At 35.2% G+C, this 27,712-nt stretch overlaps 1 protein-coding gene across 6 annotated transcripts in view; it reads right to left on the bottom strand.

Annotated features, from left to right (window-relative positions):
* Positions 1–27,712, bottom strand: part of Map3k13 (mitogen-activated protein kinase kinase kinase 13) — a 172,148-nt gene that overhangs the window by 118,129 nt on the left and 26,307 nt on the right. The window contains exon 1 of one of the 6 annotated variants that reach the window (XM_015499952.2): positions 19,371–20,107. The exons of the other annotated variants lie outside the window; for them this stretch is intronic. The gene's annotated coding sequence lies outside the window, so the exon portion shown is untranslated. Of the gene's footprint in view, positions 1–19,370; positions 20,108–27,712 lie in introns of those variants that run through there. 6 annotated transcript variants of the gene reach the window in all.

Below are 27,712 nucleotides of genomic sequence, written 5' to 3'. Positions count from 1 at the left end.
TAGTGGAATGCTACAGGATTTTTCTTTTAGCCATCATTGCCGGAGTTCCTGCCTTCGTCCCAGTGCAGGTGAAAACAGGGGTGGAAGAATTTCCAGTGTTGCTGAAAACCGGACGAAACTTCGGCTGAGAAACAGACGAGACTTCGGATCAAGCTAGCTGCCTGCAGAACTTACCTGGACTGTGATTTAAGCCAGCTGTCTGCAGAACTTACCTGGATTGTGATTTACCTGGACTGTGAGTTAATCTATTGAGACACTGCTTTACCTGGACTGAGACAACAAACTGTAATGTACAACAAATTGTAACTCGGTATCTTTGCAAACGGTGTCATTGCTGGTATAATTTTTCCAAGGGCTTCTTGCATGGAGCCATCAATTGGCTTGGTATTGTGGCATTTTGTATCCTCCCTTTCTGTTTGTAGCAGGTTATTTATGGTGTTTCTGTAAAAACCACTATGGTCGTTATTTAAATTAAACAAAAGGGGGAAATGTTAGAGTCTGTAAATAAGTCAAAATAACACCTGGCATTTTGTCAGGGGAATGTTAAAGTTCGTAAACAAGTCTGGATGGTGCCTGGCAAAATGCCAGAGGGAGTGGTTTGAGAAGTAACAAAAGCGAGCCATTAAGTGTAGAGATTCCTGATTGGTTGACTGATGTATCTAGTTTATGCTAATTAGATAAGCTGTGTGGAATGTATAAATACTGCTCCTGTCCTGCAATAAACGGCTCCCTCTCCTGCAGTATCAACGTACACAAGTAGTTCGTCACCCCCCGGTTATTCTGCTGCAGCCGGACTGCGGCACTCAGTATGTGTAGGCACTGAGCTGAGATCAGGTGATAAATAAATACATGGTACCTGACCTGAAGATACATCAGTCTAGAACTGGAAACTTTCCTTTCTAAACATATCTTCACATATAGAATTCAGGGTGGATGGAATTATGTGTGAAAGGATCCTTTACCCCCAAACACTGCACCTTTGGAATAGGAAAAACTAAACTACTCTAGACCATCTTTATTTTGTTAAATTCTATTCTGTTCTTTCATTCTGAGGTAGTCTTAATAAAGGGTATAAGTAAAAGTTACTGCTTGCATATTTTTCTTATAAGGCCCCTTGTTGCCACTGGTTCAGAACAATCTGGTCTCTTAGCAATCATAATCACCCTTAGCTTTCAACTGGCCCAAGTTGTAAGTATTCATTTTTTTCACCTTCAAAACCCATAACCATATAATGATAAATATATGCATTCAGAGAGTGTTTTGAAGGGAAAGATGTGAATGAAACTTAGCAGAGGCAAAGGCAGGGCTGAATATCTGGAATGCATTGATGTCAAAATGTCTACATTAAGATGTAAATTTTTAGATTTTGTAATATATAAATTACCAAAAATAAATAAATAAATAAAATACAAGCATTTAAAAAAAACCCCATAACTATCCTTACAGCCACCAACATGGGCCTATGGAACACAATATCCATCTGGCAGTATAGTTTGGAAATAAAAGTAGGGATGTTCCCAGGCCTCTTGTGGTGGTGTTGCTTACTCCTGTCCTGAATAAATTAAAGACACTATCTATCTAACTTCAGGGGGAATACTAGAATCTAGAGACTTCTACAAGAAATAAGACAGCTACAATACTCTGTGAGATATATTGGGCCTGAATTTTAAATTAGCAAAATGAAGCCCCACTGAAAACTATTCATATTGGAAGTAGTAACCTAAATGGGTCATATTTTCTTAGCAAGTATTTTTAGTCTGTTAAATTACTCAAAGCTCTATATTAAATTGTCATCTTCAAAAGGACACTCCTCCAGAAATGAGACTGGTAGACTGGTGTCTTGAAGTGGTTTTCACTATAAATAAACATGAAAGGAGGCAGGAGGGAAAAGTAACACCAAAAACAACAACAACAACAACAACAACAACAACAAAAAAACAACCCAGTAAAATATAATTACTAAACATTACAACATTTAAAAAATAAAATGCATTTTTCCCAGGATAGTATTTGTTGGTGCTTACTATTAGCTGGGCTATGAAATAATCACAAATTTCATGATAAATTTACATTTCTAGAGTAGCTTCCATCACAAGCTCTTCACTTTTAGGACAAGTTCCTCTATTTTTTTTCCCCTATAAGTGTCTCATTACATTTTTAATTAAATGAAAAGAATGCTTCTACTGCTGCCACCTACTGCAAATAGGAGAAATATGCTTTAAAATAAGTTGGAATTTCAATCATCAAGAAGATAAATAGCAATAATTGCTGGAAAGGATGTGTGTGGGGGGAGGTACAATTATTTGCCATAGGTAGGCTACACATGAGTAAACCACTTTGGAAAGCAAACTGGAGATTCCTCAAAAAAATTAGAGATGGAACTACCATATGACCCAGCTCTCCCACTCCCTGATATTCATTGAAAAGATCTAAAATCTGCATACTATAGTGACACATGCAATTTATAGTAGTGCAATTCACAATAACTAAATCATAGAACCAGCCCAGGTGCCATTCAACCAATGAATAGTTAAAGAAAATGTGGTAAACCCAGGTTTGGGGGTGGACACCTTAATTCTGGCGACTTGAGAGGCTGAGGCAGGAGAATTCCAAGTTAGAGGTCAGTCTCAGCAACTTAGCAAGGCCCTAAGCAATTTATGAGATCCTGTCTCAAAATTTAGAAAAAGGGGATGTGCTGGGGATGTGGCTCAGTGGTAAAGCACCTCTGGGTTCAATACCCAGTACCAAAAACAAACCCAAAAAACGAGTATAAAATGTCACACACACACACACACAAAATGGAGTTTTATTCAGACATAAAAAAGAATGAAATTATGTCATTTGCAAGTAAATGAATGTAACTGAAGACTATTATGCTGGGTAAAATAAGACTCAGAAAGTCAAAGGTCAAATGTTACCCCTCATATGTGAAAGGTAGAGAAGGACCTCATAAAAATAGAATGGAGACCAATAGAATAGAAGAAGAAAATCAAGAGAGAAGGAGGAAGAGAGAATATGGGGAAGTACTGGGGAATGATATCTACCAAATTATGCTATGTCCATAAATATACACGAATCCCACTTACATATAAAATTATAATGCATTGATTAATAATAATAATAACCAATAATAATAATGGAAGGGAGATCAGTAGAGAAAGCAGATGAGGAGGAGGGAAGAGGAGAGGGAAAGAGAAGGTATTAGGAAGTGAAATTGATCAAGTTATGTTATATGCATGTGCAAATATGGAATACTGAATTCCACTATTATGTATTATTATAATAAACTGAAAAAAATAAAACATAAAAATTAAAAAATAAAATGCAACACACTGATAATTAAAGAATATAAGTAAAGCATGCAGACTGAGATATTGTCATCTTTTCTCTTTAATTCAACTACTAATTATTCCACAATCCTGAATGATAATTAATAAAGTAATGTATAAGGAAATAGAGTAAGCTACACAGAATAGCATTAAATGGCTTTTTCAGGCTACAGATACACACATACACACACACATAAATAATCTCTAGTCTATTTTATACGTAAAACAAGCTTCCTTTGCACTGAGAAAAATTCTATTTAAAGTTATTAGAAAGGAAAACACAGGGGCTGGGGATGTAGCTCAGTGGAAAAGCACTTGCCTAGCGTGTGTGAGGCCCTGGGTTCAATCTCCAGCACATCAAATATATATATATATACACACACACTTAATAATTTATATATATGATAATACATTTACTTAATAATTTAAACAACTGTGAGTTCAAGAATTATAAAGGTAGACAAACATACTAATAAGGAGGAACAGGAAAAGATTCATGAGGCAGTTCATATACAAAATGATGCAATCAATGACTAATACAAAAAACCCAATATAAGCATTAAATGAAAACAAAATAAGATACCAGCATCTCTGCAAAGTGACTAAGATCTTCTGTTCGTTTTGTTCATATGCTTTGGAAATGGTGTAGCAAAACAGGAACTTATACACTGGTGATGGTAAAATAATTAAGACTTTTTGAAGTACAATTTGGCAATAGATATCAACAGGCTTAAAATATCACTACCTTTTAAAATGAAAATTTAAAACATTTTATGAGTGAAAATACCTTTTGACCCAAAATTCAACTTTAAGGAATTTATTTTAAATGAATAATAAGGAATTTGGAAGATAAAAGAGGAGAGAATAAAGATTTCATCACATAATTGTTTAAAACAAAAATAACTGGAAATAATATTATGCACTCACAATTGAGAATTTGTTAAATAAATTATGGTAAACTGTATGACAAAATATTTTAAACCTCTATATATGACATACTAAAAGGCTAGGGATGTAGCTCAGTAGTAGAGTACTTCCCTAGCATGAGTGTGGACCTGGATTCAATCCCCAGTACCTGTATATATATATATGGGTATATGGTGTGTGTGTTTATCTATATTACATATACAAATACAGGCAAAAATATTCATGATGAAGTGTTAAAAAAGGAAAGGTAACATAGTAAGAGGTATCATGTGATCTGACAGACACACATACATATATATATATATATATATATATATATATATATATATTTAGAGGAACATATATATATTATTTTTGGTTATCTCTAAATGTAGGGACAATGTGATTTTATTTTCTACCCTTTTAATCTAAATTTCTAAATTATCCATAATGCACAAATGTATTTACTTTTGGGAAAAGTGTGGAATGTTGCTAAGGTAATAAATATCCACTGCTATTATAACTTTTTAAAAACTTTTCTAGGAGAAAACTGGGAAGATGTTGGTCAAAAGACACAAAATTTAAGTTAGTCGGAATAAATTCAGGAGAGTTGTTGTACAACATGGTGTCAAAATACAATATAATGTATACTTGAACATTCCTAAGAATAGAATTTTGAGTGTTCTTCCCATAAATAAATGATAAGTATATAAGGTAAAACAAAAACAAACTTAAGGAAGATAGCCTGGAAATTATTCTATAATATCCTAAGTTATAGTAGAGAGTGTGGCAGTCATTGTTAGGATAAGATTTGAAGAGAGGGGAAGAGTTTGGGACAAAAAGCCTTGACAGAAGGTCTATGTATGTGTGTGTTCAGTGTGTGTGTGTGTGTGTGTGTGTGAGAGAGAGAGAGAGAGAGAGAGAGAGAGAGAGAGAATGTTTTGTTTTTTGGAAAGAAAATAAAAAATAAGAGATTATGAAATAAGTTGAAAGGAAAGCTGAGAAATCCCATTTTCAATAATATTAGAGGAGGCATGGTTACCTGGCAAAAGGAAAGGATAGAGTTGGGATTATGGGAAGCAGCAGGGGTTTGAATAAACCACTGTGGAAAAAGCAATAAATATGAATTTAAGGCCACCAATCAGCATTGAGGACCCTACAGTGGATACAAAGTGATCAACATGGTAGCCAAAATCAGGATTAGGGAGGTGTGTTGGGCACAGTTAGAGGACAGCCAAAGGTTGATAGGGGTGGAGAATGTGAGTCTGGAGGAAGAAATTGAATGGATGACCATGTTTCCAAGTTGGATGGGGCATAGGAGAAACAGGTGAAGGATGTATTCAGTTTGGTTACTATGGTACTATGGCATTGCTATGTATGGCACATAGTAGAACAGTAAAATACATGTTTAAGAAAAAAGAGTGAGGTGGGAAGATTACTTGAGTCCATGAGTTCAAGGTCAGCCTAGACAATCGTGGGTAGGGAGAGGACAGATTGTACAAAGAGAACAGAAAGACAACTAGTATAACTGAGCACCTAGTACATAACAGATTATTCTGGCACATATCAGTATGTCATATTTTTAGTCACTTATTGTTTGGGCTTCTCCTTTGCCTAGAGGCACATGTATGTCTGTGTGGGCGGTGGATTCTGGGATGGAGTTCAGGGGTGCATTACATTCCCAGCCCTTTTTCTTTTGAGAAGGATTTCACTAAGTTGGCCAGGCTGGTCTCAAACCTCTCCAGGATTGTATGTGTGTACCGTGGTGCCTGGCTATGTCTCTCCTTTCAAAATTTCTTTCTAACTTGTCTACTCACTCTCTGGTCCTTTTTCCACCAAACTTTTTGAAAAACACTATATGTTAAAAACACTAAATACTAGACAAATGTGCCTTTGCTCTCCTTCCCACACCCACAGCAGGGATAACAGTGGATGGTGGCACTCTTTCCCACACACAAAAGACAGTGGCACCTAGCAAAGGCCTTGCATGTGGGGTGCATTCAGGAGCAATTATCAAACAAGTGAACAAAAGCACACATTAGGGCAAATGTGGGATCTATCCCATTTACTCAAAAAAAAAAAAAAGAAAAAAGAAAAAAAAAAAACAGAGCTTTTTACACTGTATCTTTGACCTTGAAAAAAAAAAAAAGGGGGCTCCCTGTATGCTACTGGCAACAGCACCTTGGGATCCTTACATGCAGGAAGTCTTTGCTTAGGCCAGTCTAACTAGCTGCATGCCAAGCTGTTTCTAGCTACAGTACATTTCAGTTTAAAGCTGTGTTTGGGGGTTAGGTATATCATTTAACCCCTAGCTTTTTATTATCCCATTCCTACTCATTAAAAAACATCCTGCTGGGAGTCATCCATTTGTAGCACAGAGGGGGTTGAATAAAGAGAATGTACACACTGACTTTTTAGGTACAGAAACCATCTTCAGTAAGGTATTAAATTCACCTTGCAAATAGGATTTATATGATCTCTAAGTCCACATGGCAGGCATATTCTTAATTCCCCCTGTTCACATGCTGGTGTGATCCTTTCCCCTTGAGTGTGAGAAGGACTTGCTCTTGTAATCAACAGAACACAGTGATGGTGCTCGGATGTACATGATTACATGCACATCATTATGTCACAATATTATATACATCTGCAGCACCTGTCTGGAATTTCTCTCTCGCATGTTATCTATGAAGAAGGATTGGCCAGTCCAGGGAAGTAAAACTGGACTCTGAGCTCAGGGAAGACTCCAGACAACAAGAACAAAAAAGTAAAAACAAAAGCTCTCAGTCTGACAACCACAATCCACAACCACTGGCACTGAATATTGTCACCAACTATGAGTTCCCTAGTTGAGTCAATGCCTTGATGTTAGACCCTAAGCAGAAGATACAGATAGGCCATGCCCAATAACCAAAGTAATAAATGTGTGTTGTTTTAAGCCACTAACTTTGTGATAATACTGTTATGCAATAATAGAAAACTGATATACCCACACAACTTGATACCATCCCCACTAGAGACAACTTGGTTTACGTTTACAGAAAGCATTTAAATCTCTTGAGGCACACCTAATAAAGATTATAATAGCATACTCTACTACTCCTTTTTATATAAATAATAGTGAGTAACAGAGTAAACATCCTGCCTGATGACTCAAATAAGCCTGGGTTATAAACCTAAAATCAGTAGCAATGAACATATATAATGTTGTATTAGATAGTAAGGGGAATTACTTAAAAAAATATAGACATTGCCCCTACCTTCCAAACACTGTTTCCTAAAAATCTTGTCTATGTTACCCTGGAATTTCTTTATATAAAGACTCCATTTCCCAGTATGTTTTTAAAATAACAAAAGTTTATGGCGTGGGTAGGAAACATACAGAAGCTCACAGACCGCATGGAAAACTGTAGACGGGGAGAATGAGTATATTTGTTATATGTTGAGCATAACCAACTGCCCCAACACTCAGCAGCTTAAAACAACAGACATTTCTTATTTCACAGTTTCTGAGGGTCAGGAATCTGGGTGGGTGGTTCCGGCTCAGGGTTTCTGAGAAGTTACATCAAGCTTATTGACCAGGGATGCAGCCAAGTGAAGACTTGACTGGGGCTAGAGGAAGACTTTCAAGATGGTCTTTCACATGGTTGTTTGCAGGAGGCCTTGGTTCCTTGTCACATGAGTCTTTCCACAATGTCCTCATGACAAGGCAGTGAACTTCCTGAGAGTAAGTTATCAATAGCAAGCAAAAACCAGAAATGCTTTTTATAACCTAGTTCAGGGCTGACAAACTTTTTCTTAAAGGGACAGATATAGTAATTATTTTAGGCTCACATTCCATATAGACTGTAGCATAGCTACTCATCTAGGTTGTTGTACTGTAAAATAGTCACATACAATACTGAAACGAATAGGCATGACAGGTTCCAATAAAACTATTATAAAACTGGTAGCCAGCCTGTGGATCATAGTTAGCCAATTACGACTTGGTGTGCAAAGCTGTATGCCCTCACGTCTTCATTATTCTATTCATTAGAAACTAGTCATTAGGTCCAGCCTATACTCAAAAGAAGAGGAATTAGGCTCTACCTTCTGAAGGGAGAAATAAAAGACTATATATATTAAAATCACCACACTATGGGCTTAATACAGTAAGTAGAATATGTATTAAACAATAAATTTCCCCCCTAAGGATGGTATAATAAATTACTACAAACCAGTTGGCTTAAAACAACAGAACTCTTTTTTTTTTTTCCTTTCACAGTTCCTGAGGCTGTAAGTCCAAAATCAAGGAGCTAGTAGGCCCAGGCTCTCCCTGAAGGCCTTGCCCAGCTCATTCTAGCTTCTGGTGATCCTAGAAATTGCTGGTGGTCCTGGCTTGTGGCTGTTTCACTTCAATCTCTACCTTTGTCTTCACATGGCCTTCTTCCCTGTGTGTATCTCTCTGTCCTCTCCTCTTCTGCTAAGTATACTTCTTATTGGATTTAGGGTCCATCCTACTCAGTCTGACATTATATTAACTAATTACATCTGCAAAGACCCTATTTCCAGGTAAAGTCACATTCTGAGGTTCTGATGGACATTAGTTTCAGGGGGGACACTATTGAATATTGTGGTGAGCTGAATAAATCATATCTACTCAGAACTTCTTAGAACCTCAGAATGTGACTGCTGTAATTTGCATCCTAAATGTCCCCAAGGCAAAGGCCCTTGGTGGCAGGCATGGTTCCCAGTCTATAGTATAAGTGGGAGGTGGTGGAACCTTTGGTAGAAGGGGTATGCTTTTGAAGGAGATCTTGGGACCCTGGCCCATCTTCTCTCTCGTTCATGTCCTGGCTGCGAGGTAAACAGGCCAGCTCTACCACATGCTTCTGCCATGATGTGTTGTGCTACCACAGGCCCAAAGCAATGCAGCAACCCATATATCGAAACCTCAGATATCATGAGACCAAATAAACTTTTTCTCTTATTAAGTTGATTATCTCAGGTATTTTATTATAGTGAGAAAAAGCTGAGTAACTTATTTGCCAATAGGGTCTTTGTAGATGTTATTAGTTCAGCTAATTGAAGGTCATAATGCATAAGGTGAGTTCTAAATCCAATGAGTGGTATCCTTTAAGATGAGGACATAAATTTAAGCCCTAAAACATTATCCACAGGATAAAATTACAAACTCCTTACCTTGGCACATAAAATCACATGATGTGACCCCACCAACTTGTCTGTCCTCATCTAATACTCATTCCCCTAATAGTTACTCTAGGCTCTAATCAAACTGAAATGTTCCTTCTCCCAACCTACGAAGGTATATGACCTAGCCATTGTTTTTCCCTAAAGTGCCTTGTCACCTCTTCCTTGAATTTTGGAGGGAATACCATAATTTATGTCAAGTTTTATTTATAATAAAAATGTCACTGAATGTGAACTGCAAATTTGATTCCTGACCCTTATTTTGTACTTAAAAAAATCTTGAATTGATATATAATTTACCTACATGAAATGAATGATCTTAAGTGCTCGGTAAAATAAGGTTGACAATTCTATACACTCATGTAACCACCACCTAAAATGATAGAACATTTCTATTGCCACTAGAAAGTTCCCTGGAGTATCTCTCCAGTCAATAAAATACCTTCCCCCATCCTTCACCAAAAATGTTTTGATTAAAAAAAATTAAAGGTCATGAAACAACCATAATTTTTCCCATTGATTACTTTATATTAAAAGTGTTTTGCACAGTTTCTGCTTACATGATCATCTCTGCTGTCCTATGCAATTGCAAAGTGAGAATTATCTGTATTTTTTAATATTTCATTTTCTTTTTATCATTTCAGTTGTGTGTGTGTGTGTGTGTGTGTGTGTGTTTGCTCTGAAGCAAAAGGAGGCAAACTATATAGCTCATGGGCTAAATCCAGCTGGCTACTTGTTTTTCTAAATGACACTTTATTAGAATACAGCCCCTCTTACACATTTACAGATTGTCCATGGCTGCTTCTGTACCACCATAGCAGAGTTAAGCAGTTGGTACAGAGACCATATTTACTAATATTTACTAATAGTGGCTATCTGTACAAAAAGCGTCCAACTCCTGCTCTAAAGCAGTGATTCTTAAATTTTACCAAGCATCAAGATCACAAAACAGGTTATTATGCTATAACCCCAGAGTTTCTGTTTCAGGCAGGTGTGGGGTGCAGCCCAAGAATTTAATCTCTAACAAGACCTCAGACAATACTGATGCTGCTAGTCTGCAGAACACATGTTGAGAACCACGTTCCAAAGACAACATTATAAATTTATATCTATCTCATATATTATACCATTTCATTTCTGCCTTTTGTGCTGTTGTTACATATAGTTTACTTATTTATATGCTTATAACCCTTTTACACCTTGTTATTTTTTGAAACAGAATGTTTTGAAAGATTTTTTTTGTAAATTAACACAATAAAACTGACAGTTTTTGGTGTACAGTTCTAAGAGTTTTAACTTATATTTGGATTCTTATAATTACCACCACAATAACTCCCTCTATTAAAGCATCTAGTAGAAAAGGGAAGCATGAACAAGTGGGAAATTTGACTACAGAGATTTAAAGTATAAAAAAGAATCAAGAAAAAAATGTTATTAATAATAAATATCAAAAGTGAAGAATTCACTTCATAGGAATAAGGGGAATGCTACTGAATGAGAGTAATATCTGTAATGAGTTGTAAGGTTTTCATGTTTTTCTGATCTTTTTCTTTGTCCAATGATATTAATACCCAATTACATGTTGGTGATTTCCAATTTGCTACTTATTGCTTCTAATTCATTCTTTTGTATTTCCTTATCTTTTGTGTTTTGGGTACTAGAAATTGAACCTGAAGCTTCACAAATGCTAAGTGTGAATTCTACCATTGAGCTATACCCCCAGTCTCACATTTTTAATATTTCTTAAGCATGCTATTTGATACTTTATTCTTGAACCTTTCAGCTGGAAAAAGTTTTCTAGCAAAATTATTATTATTATTTTGCAGCTTCTCAAAGGAGCCATATAAGCTACATGTTTCACATGTCTGTTCCCTTATTATCTAATCATATTCTGGATAATGGATTATACAGACAGCCTTTTTCCAATTTTTCAATTAGTAACTGTTTATGGTCTTTCCTTGATGAATTTGTTCCCTAGTTGTGATTCCTTAGTTATTTGAGGGAACTTGAGTGAGGAAAGCTTCCTACATACCTAGAAGCTATTGTGCTCCCCCCATTCCCACATATTATTAAGTTCTGAAAGCTGAGAGGACAAGGGGAAGAGGGCCTAGAGGTGGGTTCCAATAGTTCTTAAATTTTCCATTTGGATTTTAATAAAGAATTGGATTGGGCTGGGGTTGTGGCTCAGTGGTAGAGCGCTCGCCTCGCATGTGCGAGACCCTGGGTTTGATCCTCAGCACCACATACAAAAATAAACAAGTGAAATAAAGGTGTTGTATCCAACTACAACTAAAAAAAAAAAAGAATTGGATTGCTAAAAAAAAAAAAAGAGACCAACTTTTCTCTCAGCTCTCAGATCCACGTTAATAAGTATTAGAGTTATACAAGAATCTTACCATTTGACCCCTGAGAACCCCTATATACCTCATTCTTCTAACTCTTCATCTTATCCTAATACAGGTCAAAATTTGGTTTTCAAGTTCAAATGTGAAATTCTTATCACCTTTGTGGCCATCTTGCCTCTACTTATTTGCCTAAGTATTTTTCCTGCCCATTTTTCTTTGATGAAGTATGTCATAAAGTACTATGCAGGGTATATTTACTTTGTGTTGCATTTACTGAGAAGTAGAAAAAAGGTTGGTCTATACTTTCCAGGTGTTCCATAATTGTCTTTGATGTCTGTGAAACATCCTGTGTAAGTTGTTTCTGCTCAGTTTGTATTGCAAATGTTTTTGAAATGAATTTTAATCGGATTGATCTTATCATTTTGCTAAGGAAACCACTGATACACATTTCATAACATGGCATTCAAAATTTATTCTTTAAATTATAGAGTAATGATCAAAGTAGTACGTTATCTGGTTATAGTCACATTGGTTGTTCTGTGAAGGCAGTATGAGGTTTTGGAGGAATCTGGGACACAGATGATTAAATAAGACAGCATATGAGAAAATATCTACAGCAGAGCCTGGTGTGTATGTACACATACACATATACATACACCTGTTTTTTGCAGTTAGAAGGAAAACAATAATTTTTTCTTTTAAAGACTATATTTTACTATAAAAAGACTATATTTAAAAAATTAAAGCCTTAGTTTCTAGTCATGTATACTCTCTAGTAAGCTCTATTCAAATGACATAGATGACATTAGCTATTAGCTTTCCACATTTAGGAGAAACTAGTATCTATTAGAATAGTTCAAGTTTTAAATACAACTCAGAGATATTATTAGGACACTTCCTTAAACTTTCTTTTCTTTTTACATTCCTTCTTGCATTACATGCCATTTTGATTTCTTTCAAACATCTCTTTTTCTGAACAGGATGAGCCTTCAGGTTTCCTTCTACTTTTTCTTTTTTCTTTTTTTTTTTAATTTTTTATTTGTTTTAATTAGTTACACTGACAGTACAATGACCTTGACATATCATACATTTGAATCAGATGGGATATAATTTCTCATTTTTCTGAGAGTACAGGTTGCAGAATCATATTGGTCATGCAGTCACATATACACACAGTAATAATAATGTCTATTTCATTCTACTATCCTTCCTATCCCCCCATCCCCTCCTTCCCCTCCCATCACTTCTCTCTACCTAATCTAAGGTAACATTATTCTTTTTTTCCCCTCACATCTTCATACATATATTTTGTATAACGATGAGGGTCTCCTTCCACCATCCATGCAATTCCCCTTCCTCCCTCCCTTTCCCTTCCACCTCTCTTCCCTATCTAGAGGTAATCATCTTCCCATGCTCTTCCTCCCTACCCCATTTTGAGTCACCCCCCTTATATCAGAGAAGATATAGGACATTCGGCATTTGTTTTTTGGGGATTGGCTAACTTCACTTAGCATAATCTGCTCTAATGCCATCCATTTCCCTGCAAATGTCATGATCTTGTATTTTTTAGTGCTGAGTAATATTCCATTGTGTATAAATGCCACATTTATTTTTATCCGTTCATCCATTGAAAGGCATCTAGGTTGGCTCCACAGTCTAGCTATTGTGAATTGTGCTGCTATAAACATTGATGTGGCTGTGTCCCTGTAGTATGCTGTTTTTAGGTCCTTTGGGTATAGACCAAGAAGAGGAATAGCTGGGTCAAATGGTGGACCAGAGACTCTGCGTCTAATAGAAGAAAAAGTTGGTCCTTCTACTTTTTCTTTGGTTCCTTTCTTACTTCTTATATAACAACTCAGATTCCATAAAACTTTAGTTCATGGGCAACAACAGCAAGTAGAGGGTAATGATTAGGTCAGTGAAGTATGAGTCAGAGACCAGGCATGCCACCGAAACCAAGAAGGAATAAAGACTGTCAGTCTAAAGGCCTTCAAGCAATTAGGCACTAGAGCTATAGGAGTTGAACAATCAGAAAAGCAAAGGGTTAACAACCTGAAGACCAATAGGCAAAGAGAGAGCAGGGCAAAGTTGGCTAAACAAGTATATGGAAGAAATAGCAGGGGAAATACAAATGCTTTGTACTCTCAGTCACTTTCCCCTTCTCTTATTATGAAAATTCTAGTTTAATATTATAATGGCCAAGAATCCTACCAATAATCACAATTGCAACAGTTGGCTGGCTGACCAGTGAATGTGAAATGGAGAATAATCACAGTTTTTTGGGCTAAAGGATTTTCTACTTGTTGAAAGGAAATGAATCCAATTACATTAATTTGCCTCCAAAAGGAAGAAACTGATCATTACTTAATACAACTCCCCAAAATAGTATGCTTTCAGGAAGGAGCCAAAGCAATGCTTCTCCAAGTATATTCTGTTCACTTCTGCAATTTAGCTCAATATTCCTGATTTTTTTTTTTTTTAAGGATTCTGTGACCAAATATTTTGGGAAATGTTACATGACCTTCTCATTAGAAACATTAACATGTTAAAGGTTCTGGGAAGTCTTGCAATATGTGCATAAGCTCATTAAATTCTATTTACTTTTATAGTTAGTGCTTTTAATGTCCTGCTTAAGAAATTTTTGCATAACTCAAAACTGCAGAAATATTTTCCTTTATTTCTTTCCCCTAGCTTTCTGATTCTGAGTTCTATGGTTAGCTCTATGATCTAGGTCTATTTATTTTTGTGTAAAAAGTCCTTTTCTCCTTCATAAGAAAATTCATGTTTTAGCAACATGTTAAAAAGACTACCCTTTTCACATTGAATGGACTTACCACCTTGTCAAAAATCAATTAACCTAGTTTGGTGTGGTGGCGTATGCCTGTAATCCCAGTGGCTCAGGAGGTTGAGGCAGGAGGATCACGAGTTCAAAGCCAGCCTCAGCAAAAGCGAGGTGCTAAGCAACACAGTGAAACCCTGTCTCTAAATAAAATACAAAATAGGGCTGGAAATGTGGCTCAGTGGTCAAGTACCCCTGTGTTCAAATCCTGGAACCCCCCCTACTAAAAAAATCAATTACCCTTATATGTATATGTCTATTTCTGGTTACACTATTCTATTCCACTGATTCATATGACTATATATAGCAATACATGAGCTTACTGAAGCTTTATAGTTAAGTTCTGAAATCATGTATTCCACCTTGTTGTTCCTTTTCAAGATTATTTTATAATCAACTTGTTGATTTCTTCAACATCTGCTAGAATTTTAATAGGAGTTGCACTGTATCTACATATAGATGAATTTAGAGAGAACTGGCATCTTAACAACATTGAAGTCTGGGTTTTTTTGAGGTTTTATTTGTTTTTTGCTTGTTTGTTTTGGTACTAGGGATTGAGCTCAGGGTTGCTTTACTACCGAGTTACATTGCCAGTCCTTTTTTATTTTGAAACAGGGACTCACTAAGTTGCTGATACTACCTTCAAACTTGCTAAGGCAATCCTCCTGCCTCATCCTCCTAAATTGCTGGGATTACAGGTATATGCCAATATGCCTGGCCAATTTTGAATTTTATAATCCATGATCATGGTATATATATATTACACTTTTTATTATAGGCTTCTCAAATTTTTCTTAGAATATTTTGTAGTCTTCAGTGTAGATATTTTGTGCTCTTTTTTAAGGTCTTATTTCCATGTATTTGATATTTTTAATGGTGATATTTTCACTTATTTTCTAACTTCAGCTGTTCAAAATATTTCTAAGGATAATATTGACTATAACCTGTAGCCTTGTTAAATTCATTAATTAATTCAAGTAATTTTAAAAATAGATTCTACAGGGTTTTCCTGTGTACACAGCCACATCATGTATGAATGACAATTTTACTTCATTTCTGAAATTTAGGCCTTTTATTTATTTATTTTTGCCTTGCTGTACCAGCCCTGTACTAAGCATTTAATATATGTTACCTCATTTAATCTTTATAACAGTGTTATTTCTAATTAATAGATGCTATAATTTGGATCCTAAATGTTCCTGGGGGGGGGGGGCAAGAGCTAAAGACTTAAGTTATCTTGGTGCAATTGGGAAGAGGTGGGGCCTAGTGGGAGGTCTTCTGGGCATTGAGGACATGCCACAGAGGGAACTGGGGGACCCTGGTTTCTTCCTCTGTATTTCACAAGCATCCATGAGGGGAAGAGTACTGCTATGCCATGCGCTCCCACCATGATGTGCTCTCCCTACTCCCCCAGGTAATAGATTTGCCTATGCATGAACTAACACTTTCAAAACTGTAAGCCAAAACAAACATTTTCACTTTGTAAGTTGGTTATAAAGGTATTCTGTAATAGTAACAGAAAGACAACTAACACAACAGTTAGAATATGAGGCTCAGAAAGGTTCAATGGGTACTAAAGTAATGGTAGTCATCAGGGACTGGGAGGCAGAGGAAATAAGAAGTTGTTATTTAGTGGAACTGTATGTTTCAGTTTTGCATTATGGAAAAGTTCTGGAGTTCTATTGCACAACAGTGTGAATCCACTTAACACTACTGAACTGTACACTTACAAAATGGTTTTCGGGGCTTAGGGTTGTGGCTTAGCGGTAAAGCGCTCCCTAGCATGTACGAGGCCTTGGGTTCGATCCTCAGCACCACATATAAATAAATAAAATAAAGGTATTGTGTCCAAATACAGCTAAAAAACAAATATTTTAAAAAATGGTTTTAGATGGTGAATTTCATGTTTTCAAATCTTAATTAAAAATAACTTTTTAAAACTTTAACACAAATTTCATTATAAATTCTAAAAAACCAAGAGCTATGCTGAAACTGTTTTTAACCTATCAGATTGACAAAACTCCAAGTCTGATAACACTCTCAATTGGTCAAAATATGGGAAACAGTGCCCTTATATGTTACTAGGAAAGTACAAATTGGTACAATCTCTATGGAAAGCAATTAGGCAATATCTTTGATCCTGTTTGATCCAGCAATTCTACATGGGGAATTCAATCATAAAGATACACTGTACACATGTGTGAAATGATATATACACAAGGCTATGAACTTCAGCATTATTTATAATAGGAAGACACTGTAAATACCAAATGCCCACTGCTATGTGACGGGGTATATAAATTATGGTGTATCCTTACAGTGGAATATATTTAGCTACTTAAAAATGAGGACGCACACTATGTACTGATAGGGGAAGATAGTCAACATATGTTACAAGTGAAAAAATTTGGAACAGTATGTAAAATATAATGTGTAAAAAAGGGGGGTTAAGAATCTATTTATACTTTTATAAATTCTTGCATATATGTTAAGAAGTTTTATAAGGATACATGGAAAAATAATAGCATGGTTTAGGGGCCCTGAATGGAAATTAAATGCACAGGAGACTGGCTGGGGTAGGAAGATTTTTAAGTGTATACCTATGTTTTAGTCTTGGAACCACAGGACTATATAATTTATTAAAAAATTCCTATACTTAGAAATATATTTTAATTACAACAATTGACACTAATCTATTCACACAACTATTTACCAAGTGCTTACTATATATTAACTAGACACTATTCTAGGCACTGGTAATATAGCACTGAATAAGACAAAGTTCTTGCCCTTTTGGAACTTATATTTTAGAAGGAAAGACCCCCAAAATATATGTATATATGCACACATTTATATAAATAAATGATACATATATATAAATATATATTATATACCCAAACACTTTATAATATTTATAAGATAAATTAAATAATGCCCAGTAGCTATTTTAAAAAAAAAGGAAAAAGGAGTGATGTGGTAGAAGAGGAATAGTGGTGCTATTTTGTCTAGGGTAGTCTGGGAGGGCTTCCCTGAGGAGGAAGTATGTGAATAGATATCTGAATATCTGAAACAATGGGGTGGCTTGAGGGGGGAAAGCTTTCTAGACAGTAAAAGTCCTAAGGCAAGATGTGTTCAAGAAACAACAAACCGAGTAAAGAAAACAATGGTAGACAATGATGTAAAACAGATGCTCAGAAGCCCGTTTTCATAGGCTTTGTAGGGCATGAGCAATGGCTTGGCAGCCATTGGAAGCTTAAAAAAATTCCCAAAGGGGCATGGTTAAGACTCAGCCAATATATACCTATGTCTTCCAGGTAAATAACTAAAATATTTCAAACCTAGTCAGGAAAAAGCTGCTTCCTTGGTAAAAGTGGCTCATGCATCTTTTCCCAAGACACCTTTACCCACTCCCTATTCTTGCCTCATGAACCAACAACTAAATAAGTAACCAGGCCCAGAAGAGGTTATTGACTTGGTGAAGTTAATCAGCCCAGGAACCTAGAATCACCCAGATGTGAGATTTGGCAACCTAAACAGTGTGCAAAGGTTTTCATTTACAATACAGATCTAGAACCTGCTTAGAACAGTGTGTCCTGGGCTTCCTGAAGCCCAATACTATGGTCTCTATACCCACATGATACATCAGGAATGATAAACAGGTTAGAGAAATAGACTCCATGTCCCTAAGATCTGAAATGACATTAGAGGAAAGGGGAAATTCAGTGAACTTCTACATAAACAGTTTCTCTCCTTAGGACTCTCCCACTGATTTGAAAGGTTACTGGCTAACAGCCAGTTTTTACAACTTTTATATATTAACTACATCAAACTTTATTTCCATATCCAAAGTCATTTGTCATGCACCAGGAGTTTTTTTTTCTTTTAAATATATTATGGTAAGAGGGAAACAAAACATCAATCTTTGCAGCACCAAATACGACCTTAACATTCTCATATTTGCACTCAATAAAGTCAATATGTTTGTGAAACAATGTGCAGTTCCTGGACTCCTAATCGCAAATTAGAATGAGAACAGCTAAAATGCAGAAACTCTACTATCACATGAAACTTATTTTACATACTAAAGTACTGGGAATTTCATCTGGGAAATCAATACAAATGTCAAAATCTTACCAAAAAAAAAAAACAAAACAAAACTGTTTTCTCCAAAGTTGCATGAAATTTCTCAGGCTGTTCCCACTTCCATCCATTTCACAAAGTTCTTCTCTTTGAAAATACATTCTGCTGCTCTGAAATCTAGGATCCTAACGTTTTGTCACAACATTTTTAGTTCTACTTTGTTCTCATTCATTTACTTTCTTTGATCATAAACCCTCCAGTTTAATTACCCCTGAGTAACATTTGCTAACACGAATTCATAGCATGAACCTAAAGGAAAAGCAACTGGAAGGGATGTGGAGAGAAAGCCAAATAGCATTTACAAAGAAATCAATCTCTGGACAACAGACATATATTCACTCCTTTCTATTTTCTAACTGTAAATACCTTCACTCAACATAAGACAAGACATTAAAAATCATTTTCTGCTAGCAGGACCTGCCTTAGCAGAACACTTGCTGAAACACTCCACAGCTTTCCTTTTCATTTTAAAAATACAACTACTTGTGCAATGCTGAAACTTTCAGCAGGTCTAGTACACAAGATTAAGAGCCAAGCAGGAACTTGATTTACTCTCACAGAAATTATTCTTACAATCCTTTTTATATGATAATGTTATAATAAATTTTAAAAACTACTTACACCAAGCTGAAGTCTGGACAAACAGCATGAAATAACCAGCAGCCAACTATTTCCTCACGGACTAAACTTTGTCCTCTTCCTGGCAGTTTCTGGATCAGGTTCACACTGATACGCATTGACAGTGGCCTTGGAAGCTACCACCCAACAAGCAAGGTGGGAGGGTTTGTTAAGTCAACTCCTGCTCCATAACTGCTTATCAGCAACTTCTCAAAGGTCAAGTTAAATGTGTTTAAAGAGACAAACTTAAGGAAGATTACAGGGAAAGCCTGAAAAATCATATCATTTCTGATGACTGAGCTTTGCTTTCAGAGTGGATTTCTTTTCCATATGTTCCTGGGGCTTTAAAAAAAAAACAAAAAACAAGAAAGAAAGAAAGGATGGTCTTGTAAGCTATAGTTACTTTGCTGTCTTCCTTTTAAAAAAGGTCTCCCTCTTCTTCCTCAGGCTCTATATATTGTGCAGTCTGACAAAAAGAGGCCAGAAAATTGCTTGTATTCCATTTCCCTCCTCCATCTCCATTCTCCAATTCTTTTGCTAGTGAGAGAAACAATGCAAAATTCTTGGCAAAGTTAAGCACTTTCTGACATTCAAACCACCTGCTGATCTAATGTAAAGTGAGAAACTTGGATCCCAAATTCTGTTCTTTGCAAGATAAAAATGTCATGCTGCTTCATCCCCTTTCACTTCTCTAAGCGTTTTTCTCTTCTGAGCTACTATGTGTCTGTAATTTGTACCATTACCCTTTGAAGTAGGAACAATTCATAATGTACTCACTGCACTAATCACTTTATAAACATTCTTATTCTCTCACAGGCAATACATTCTGGGATCATCTTCAATTTTTAGTCTAATACTCTGTATACAATTGGACTCCTTCAGTATCCTGGTGATCCTCTGCCATGACTTTCCTGCAAAGATGTCCATGTTCTAATCATTGGAGTCTATGAATACACTATGTTACATAGCAAAAGGGACTTTGTAGATGTGGTTAAGGTTAAGAACTTTGAGAGGGGGCAATTATCCAGATGGGTATAACCTAATCACATGAATCCTGTAAAGGCAGTAAATCCTTTCCAGCTGTGGTCAGGGAGGTAAAGGATTCACTAGCTCTTCCTCTTGCTGGCTTTGAAGATGGAGGAGGAGAACCACAATCTGAGGAATACAGGTGACCTCTGAAAGCTAAAAAGGCAAGGAAACAGATTTTCCTCTAGAACCTCCAGAAAGGAACACAGCCTGATAAGACTTTGATTTCAACCCAGTGAGACCCATGTTGGATTTCTGTCCTACAGAACTGAAAGATAATAAACTTGTATACTTTTAAGACACAAGGTCTATAATAATACTATAGCAGCAATAGAAAAATAACCACATTATTTAAAATGCAATTTTAAAATATAATACTGAGTAGAATACTCCAAATAAATTATGATGAAGAAAAAAATGTGAACTATCAAGTTCCTTAATCTGGATGCTGTAAGTTTATTGTTTTAGATTTTTAATGCATTATACTTTTTGTTTTATTTTGTTTACAGTACTGGGGCTTGAATCCGGGGTGCCCTACCATTGAGCTCCACCCCCACCCCTTTTTAATTTTTATTTTGAGACAAGGTCTTGCTAAAGTGCCAAGGCTGGACTTGAATTTGTGATCCTCCTGCCTCAGCCTTCTCAGTAACTGGGATTATAGCATGTACCATCATGCCGGGCTTAATGTATTATACTCTTAACTTAGCAGACTCTTGGGTCTTTGTCACATGATCTACATCAAGTCAGGGACCTGACTCATTCCTCCTTTTTTTCTTTCCTGTGTTGGGATCCAACACATACAAGTTTCCTGACTGCAAATCTTGGTTCAATCATCTATAGGTGACAGAAGAAATCTGAATGTTGCCTAAACATATAAATATACTCCATATTACTCAGTATGGGAGAAATGGAAATTAAAAGTAGAGTGACATCATTAAACCTATATTTTAACATTAAATTGGCAAAGTTCAAAGTTTCATAAAACATAATGTTGGTGAGATTATGGGGAAATAACAGAGGATAAATTGATAAACCTTCAAGAGTAAATGGGCAAATTATTAATATATATGCTTTTTCATGCAGCAATAACTAAAAACATATTTGCACATATAAAATGTATACATATACACATGGATATTCACTGCCACATTGTTGCCAAAGGAAAAGATATCAATCAGGAAGAAACTGATAAATTATAGTATAGGTATAAAATGGAATAAAGAAATAAAAAATATGGTAAAGAACATCACTCAAGAGGCCTCTTTCTTTTCCACTAAAGACTAAATGGAGGGGCTAGGATTGTGACTCAGTGGTACAGTACTTGCCTACCACGTGTGAGGCCCTGGGTTCAAACCTCAGCACCACATAAAATAAATGAATAAAATAAAGCTACTGCATCCATCAAAATAAAAAAAAAAAAAAGACTAAATGGAATTGGATAACATAAGTCAAAATTTTCACACAAGATAGTACTTCTGAGTTAAAGGTTTTTGGGATTCCATTTACAATCATGCTTCTCAAACAGCTGAAGCAACAGATAGATCTTTATGTAGTATCAGCTTTATTTGGAAGAAAATACAGTGAAACAGAGAAAGATACAGAATTCACATGAGCTTTAAAGACAGATCCCAAGATTCAATTGTAGAATGTCTTCATATGATGTCACTTTCCTATTTCTAGGGCTACAAATTCACTTTCCACTTTATAAGGAGGTACCTGAATACAATCTTGAGAAGCACTCATATAATGACCAGTTATGTTGAAATGTATGTTTGTTACTAAAACTCAGGATATCTGTAGTTTAAAAAAATAACTTTGTGAATTGTGGCCTCACAATGAAAATTACAATAAATATTTCACATTCAAAGGAGAAAAATGAAGAAAAGTCCACTATTTGTTAATGAGCCCAACTAATATAACCATAGAGGAATGTCAGTGTTGACTATATCAAGAGGCTTAATCAAGACTATATGATAATGATAAATTTATACTGAGTCTCAACCAATGTAAATATGTATTATGATATGTACATATCTGTGTGCACATGTATATATACAAATACATATGCATATACATATACTGTCACATACTATAAGTATCAATAAAATAAAGTGGTGACTATGTTTCAAATTCTAATTTATATTAAAAATGTGAAAACATGTATAGTGCATAGTATGCCAGTAAAATGGAAATGTAGTTTTCATCTATAATTTTCTGCCAAGTAAATTAAAATAGTTTGGCATTAGATTTTCATAAGAATGAGCTTGAAAACTTTGCTCTGATATTTTCCATCTCATTTTAAACAGCCTCTCAAGCAAGTAATGATTACTTTTAAATCCTTTCTGTAAGAAATCCATTAAATCAGTAACAGTAGAAATAATATATAAAAGTGCATTGAAAATTTCATGAAAAAAATGATGCCAGGTTAGAGGGGTTTTTTTCCTAAAATTAATTGCTTAATTTGATGTCATCTGAATAGAGAAATCAATATAGTTATTCATTACCTTAATATAATTCTGATAATTAGAAACATTTACTCTTTAAAAGAAAAACAATTTTAAGAAGGATCAAAATAAACTAGCTTCTTTTCTAAATGTTTGGATTTCTAAACTAAAAGTTACTTACATAGCAAATAGCTTTCATTACTCCATCTTCTATGTATTACGTGAAATTACCTCTTGACGCTAAGAAACAAAAAGCTAATGCAATACCAAACCTGGAAGACTGAATTGCAGCTCTCATAAGTAATTCATTTAGCCCAGGCTGTGGCTTTCACAATTAATTACTATGGGGACATGTTGTCACTTCTTGACATCTCCTGCTGCCTACTGTTGTCACATATGTGAGAAATTCTGACATTATCATGTTTGGAGAAAGCAAGTCTGAACTGATATCCTAGGGAATAATAAATAATTTTCTTTTCCAACTTGACATTCATACTCCTGAGATTGGTAAAATTTTCAATGATTCTCTTATTTTAAGTAAAAATTCAGAGAATATGCATTGATAAAAGCACTCTAGATTGTCAGTTAAACAGAATAACTAATATCACTATATATAGTGATATCTAATATCACTATATATTTGGTTTACATATATATTTGGTTTACATATTTGGTTTACTAATATCACTATATATTTGTATTACATAGAAGGGTAAAGGAAACATGCACCAACAACCAGCAATTCAACTTCCAGGCACACATTCTAGCAAAGCTTCCCATCCAGTGTGCTGAGGTGCCTTACCTAGTATGTAATGAACAAGCCCAGATATGGAACTCAGCCCTCCAGTCACGCAAAAGCTCCCATGTCAGTTATACAGCTTCTTTCTTTAATCCAGTGTGTTGTATAAATATTATCTATCATTTTCTATGTGTATTATGATATGGAAAACATTAAGAAACATTGATAGATAAGTCCTTGCATATGTATGGCAAACACATATACAAAAATACATGTGTATATAGGAGCAACGTTTGTAATAAATAAAACCAGGAACATCCTGAAAGTCCGTCAGTCAATTCATCTGCTAAAAAATTCTGGAATGTTCATACAATGCAATACTACACACCAGTGAAAACTAACAAGCAGTAGTTAAATACATTGACATGGATAAATCTAAGGCTAAAATGTTGAGCAATTTAAAAAAAGACAAAATATTATTTCATTTTATAAAGTCCCCAAACACATAAAAACTAAGTAATACATAGGTCAGGGATAAATATATATGTGATAAAACCACTAAGAAAAAAATTACTAATTATTATTACAAAATTCAGAACTTTGGTTACCTCTGCAGGAGACCAGAGAGGAGTACATAGGAGATATTAGCAGGAACGGTCATATTGCTTTCTTAAACTGGGCTGTAGATATACACATGTTTATGTAGTTATTCCATAAATATTTCAATAAATATCATGGTGTGAGGGGGTGCTGGGGATCACTAGCACTGAGCTACACCTCTAGTCCCTATTAAACATCTTTTTAAACAGCTTTACTTTGTCTAAAGGTAGATAGTGAATGAATCCACCATCTCTAAGGCAGAACAAGGTCTCTGCAATACAAGAGACACAAAACAAAACAAAAACACATTATCCAGAACCTTTCACAAAGTCCTTCTTATACATTTCCAACAATATGAAAGCTCCCGAAATAACTATACTTAAAACTAAATCCAATATTCTGTCATTTTATGAGGCACCATATGCGTAAATTTTAACATTAAATGAAATATGGATTTAAATATTCAGGACTGAATAAACTGCCAGCCTAGCAATAGAGTAACTGTTCTTGCTATTTTTCTAAACAGTTAACATTTCATTGTGTATTTAGACCACACAAAAGACATTGACAGAATGACAATACTTTAATTCATCATGTATATTCAACAATGTTTCCTTAGTCAAATGTCTATCTGTTTGTTAATGTCATTTAAGGGCAGGTTTATAAAGCTTCAAGAGCAAGAACTGGGTATATATCTACCAAGGAAAACACTGAAAATGTTTTAAGAATTCCTGCCTGTACTCTGTCCTGTATTTTATAGGGTAGACAGTAGGAAACCATTTTTCTTTTTTTATTCTAATTTGTTATATATGACAGCAGAATGTATTATAATTTATATTACACATACAGAGCATATTTTTTCATATCTCTGGTTGCATACAAAGTATATTCACACCATTCGTGTCTTCATACGTGTACGTAGGGTAATGATGTCCATCTCATTCCACCATCTTTTTTATACCCTTTGCCCCCTCACTTCCCCTCACTCCCCTTTGCCCTATCTAGACTTCATCTAATCTTCCCATGAGGAAGCCATTTTTCTAAGCACTGGATATTTTGCCAATCCAAAAAGATACAATAAACCACAAAGGTATAATTTCCAAATTAATTAAATATATTACTTTTTTTCGGGGGGCAGTAACAGGAATTGAACTCAGGGCACTCAGCCACTGAGCCACATCTTCAGCCCTATTTTGTATTTTATTTAGAAACAGGGTCTCACTGAGTTACTTAGTGCCTCGCCGTCTCTAAGGCTGGCTTTGAACTCACAATCCTCCTGCTTCAGACTCCAGAGTTAATTATTATTATTTTTTATTTGAAATATAAAATAAATCCAGTGTGAGCTTTTCCTTTAGTATTAAAACAAATAAAATTAAGAGTTACTTAAAAACAGATGGGTTAATGTTTACACGAAGGCAATTTTTTCCCTTTGTTAGTGTGTGTGTGTGTGTTTTTTTTTTCCTTTAAAGTTTTAATGGTTGAATGACCTTGCTGGAATTCCCCTGTCAGCTCTGGAGTATCTATTTGGAACTTTCAAATAGAAACTACTTTCACATGATACATGAGAATGGCATGCCAAGTGGTATCTGTCTCTTGCACCTTGGAACTTGGATATTAGATGGCAGGTGAATCAATAAACTTTACACAAATGAAAGGCTTTATATTTTAACTCTTAGGACATTTAAGATGATTTAAAATAAATGTGACATTATATATTTATAGGGTTAACTGTACACAGAAAGACTTTATATATTTACCAAATTCAAGAAATTCACCCTTCATAGAGCTTCAAGCCATCAAAGGCAGGCTCATTTTCAATTCTTTCAAACAATGAATATAGCATGCTCAGGTGAGAATCTAAATTGATATTTGATTCCTGTTAACTTAATGTAACTGCCCCAAATCTAAATATTAGAAAGCCTTTATTGTTTTTTGCTTTATTTCAGAATTTCTAAAAATATCTATTTTCACACAGAGATATTATTTCATATTGCCGGTGAAAGGGCTCATGAGAAACCTGTCCTTTCCAGTATAAGCTAGTTTATGAAGCCAACCCTGTACCACTGAAAATCAATAAAGAGTCATAAGTAACAGTGTGAACAATTTAGAGTAGAAACAGAACATTTACCCCATTTAGCCACAACTCTGGTTTCACTGGTGGCACTTTTCTCCCTCATTTTCAGGTGAAAGCAAAGCAAGTGTTGCCCAGGAATTGTAGCCCTGTCTATTTATCCTACTCTCAAAAGGTGCTTTCAGAACAGAAAAAGAATGTAACATTTCACAACTGGAGTTTCTACAGACTATTTTAGTGTTTGAGAAGTTGAGGTGGAGAGTACACTGAGTAGAGAAAGGAGTAGAGTATCAGAGAAAGTTTGTATCAGAAAATGCTGTTTTAAAAGTATTTTTTCCTAGAATATCTCAATGTCTACTTTGTAACAGTGGCTGGAATCTTCTTAAGAATACAGGGTTTTGGAGGAAAAAAAATTAAACTCTTAGATGATAAATAAAAATTACACAAGGCCCCTATTTGGGTTAAATTCTTGTATGAGGCCCTAACAGATCAGGCTAAAAATCAGAATAGAGTCACCTAGACTATAGTTCCACTAAAATGTTCCTCTGAGTTTCTGCGAAATCAGGATTAAAAAGATAACAGCCAAATCTCCCTAACAGACCAGTTTCAATTGGCAGGATAATGAAGTTTCCTCCACAATAATCCTTACCCCCACCCCCCCAAAAAAAAAAAAAAAAGAAAAAGAAAGTAACCTGAAGTAACCTGATGTTAATCAATCATTTATTCTTTTACTCTGTTCCACCCTACGAAGAAAGTAACTTTGAAATGATTATTTTACTTTTGTTTCTTAGTTTTGCTTTCTTCAAGCCTGTCTATAAAACTAACCTCTTCTGCTCAGCTCATCAGAACATCTATTCTATTTTATAGGATGAAGTGTCACCAAATTCTAGAATAGAAAATAAAGCCAATTAAGATCTTTAAATTGTTGTAATTTTCTTCTTTGACAAGCATGACATCACAGTAATTACAGAACTAAATTAAAGGCCTGGTCATTGTCCTTCCTTGCCCAAGCTGAGATTTAGGAAAAAGCAGTGAATGGATACTAATTCCATATATAACTGCAATCCTGATTTTTCAAATAAAGCTGGACTAAAAATGTAATAATTAGGAGCAGCAAGGGTGAAAAAATATTGCTTTCTTGCAAGAACTTCAAGAACTTCTTCCATTTCTACCTTCCTATTCCAATGTAATTAGCAAAAAGAAAAAACTGATTTTTGGAAATATTAATAAAATACTTAACATAAAGAGGTTAATTAACTCCTAACCTCTACTAAGTATTCTTAGGAACTCCTACACTCCACTATAATTAATGCTTAACCTCTACTAAGTATCTCTTTGTATGCTAATGAGCTGACCTATGGCTGGCAGCTCTTAGGGAGCTTCAGGAGATAACAGAGCTTGTCAGTAGAAAGGCAACTTTCAGGGAGGGAAGAGCAGAAGGATAAATAGGCCAGTGATGTAATCA

The sequence above is a fragment of the Marmota marmota genome, unplaced genomic scaffold (genome assembly GCF_001458135.2).
Source record: "Marmota marmota marmota unplaced genomic scaffold, marMar, whole genome shotgun sequence".
NCBI lineage: Eukaryota > Metazoa > Chordata > Mammalia > Rodentia > Sciuridae > Marmota > Marmota marmota.
Note: the sequence above shows the minus strand (reverse complement) of the source record. Positions and strands in the feature narration are given on the sequence as shown.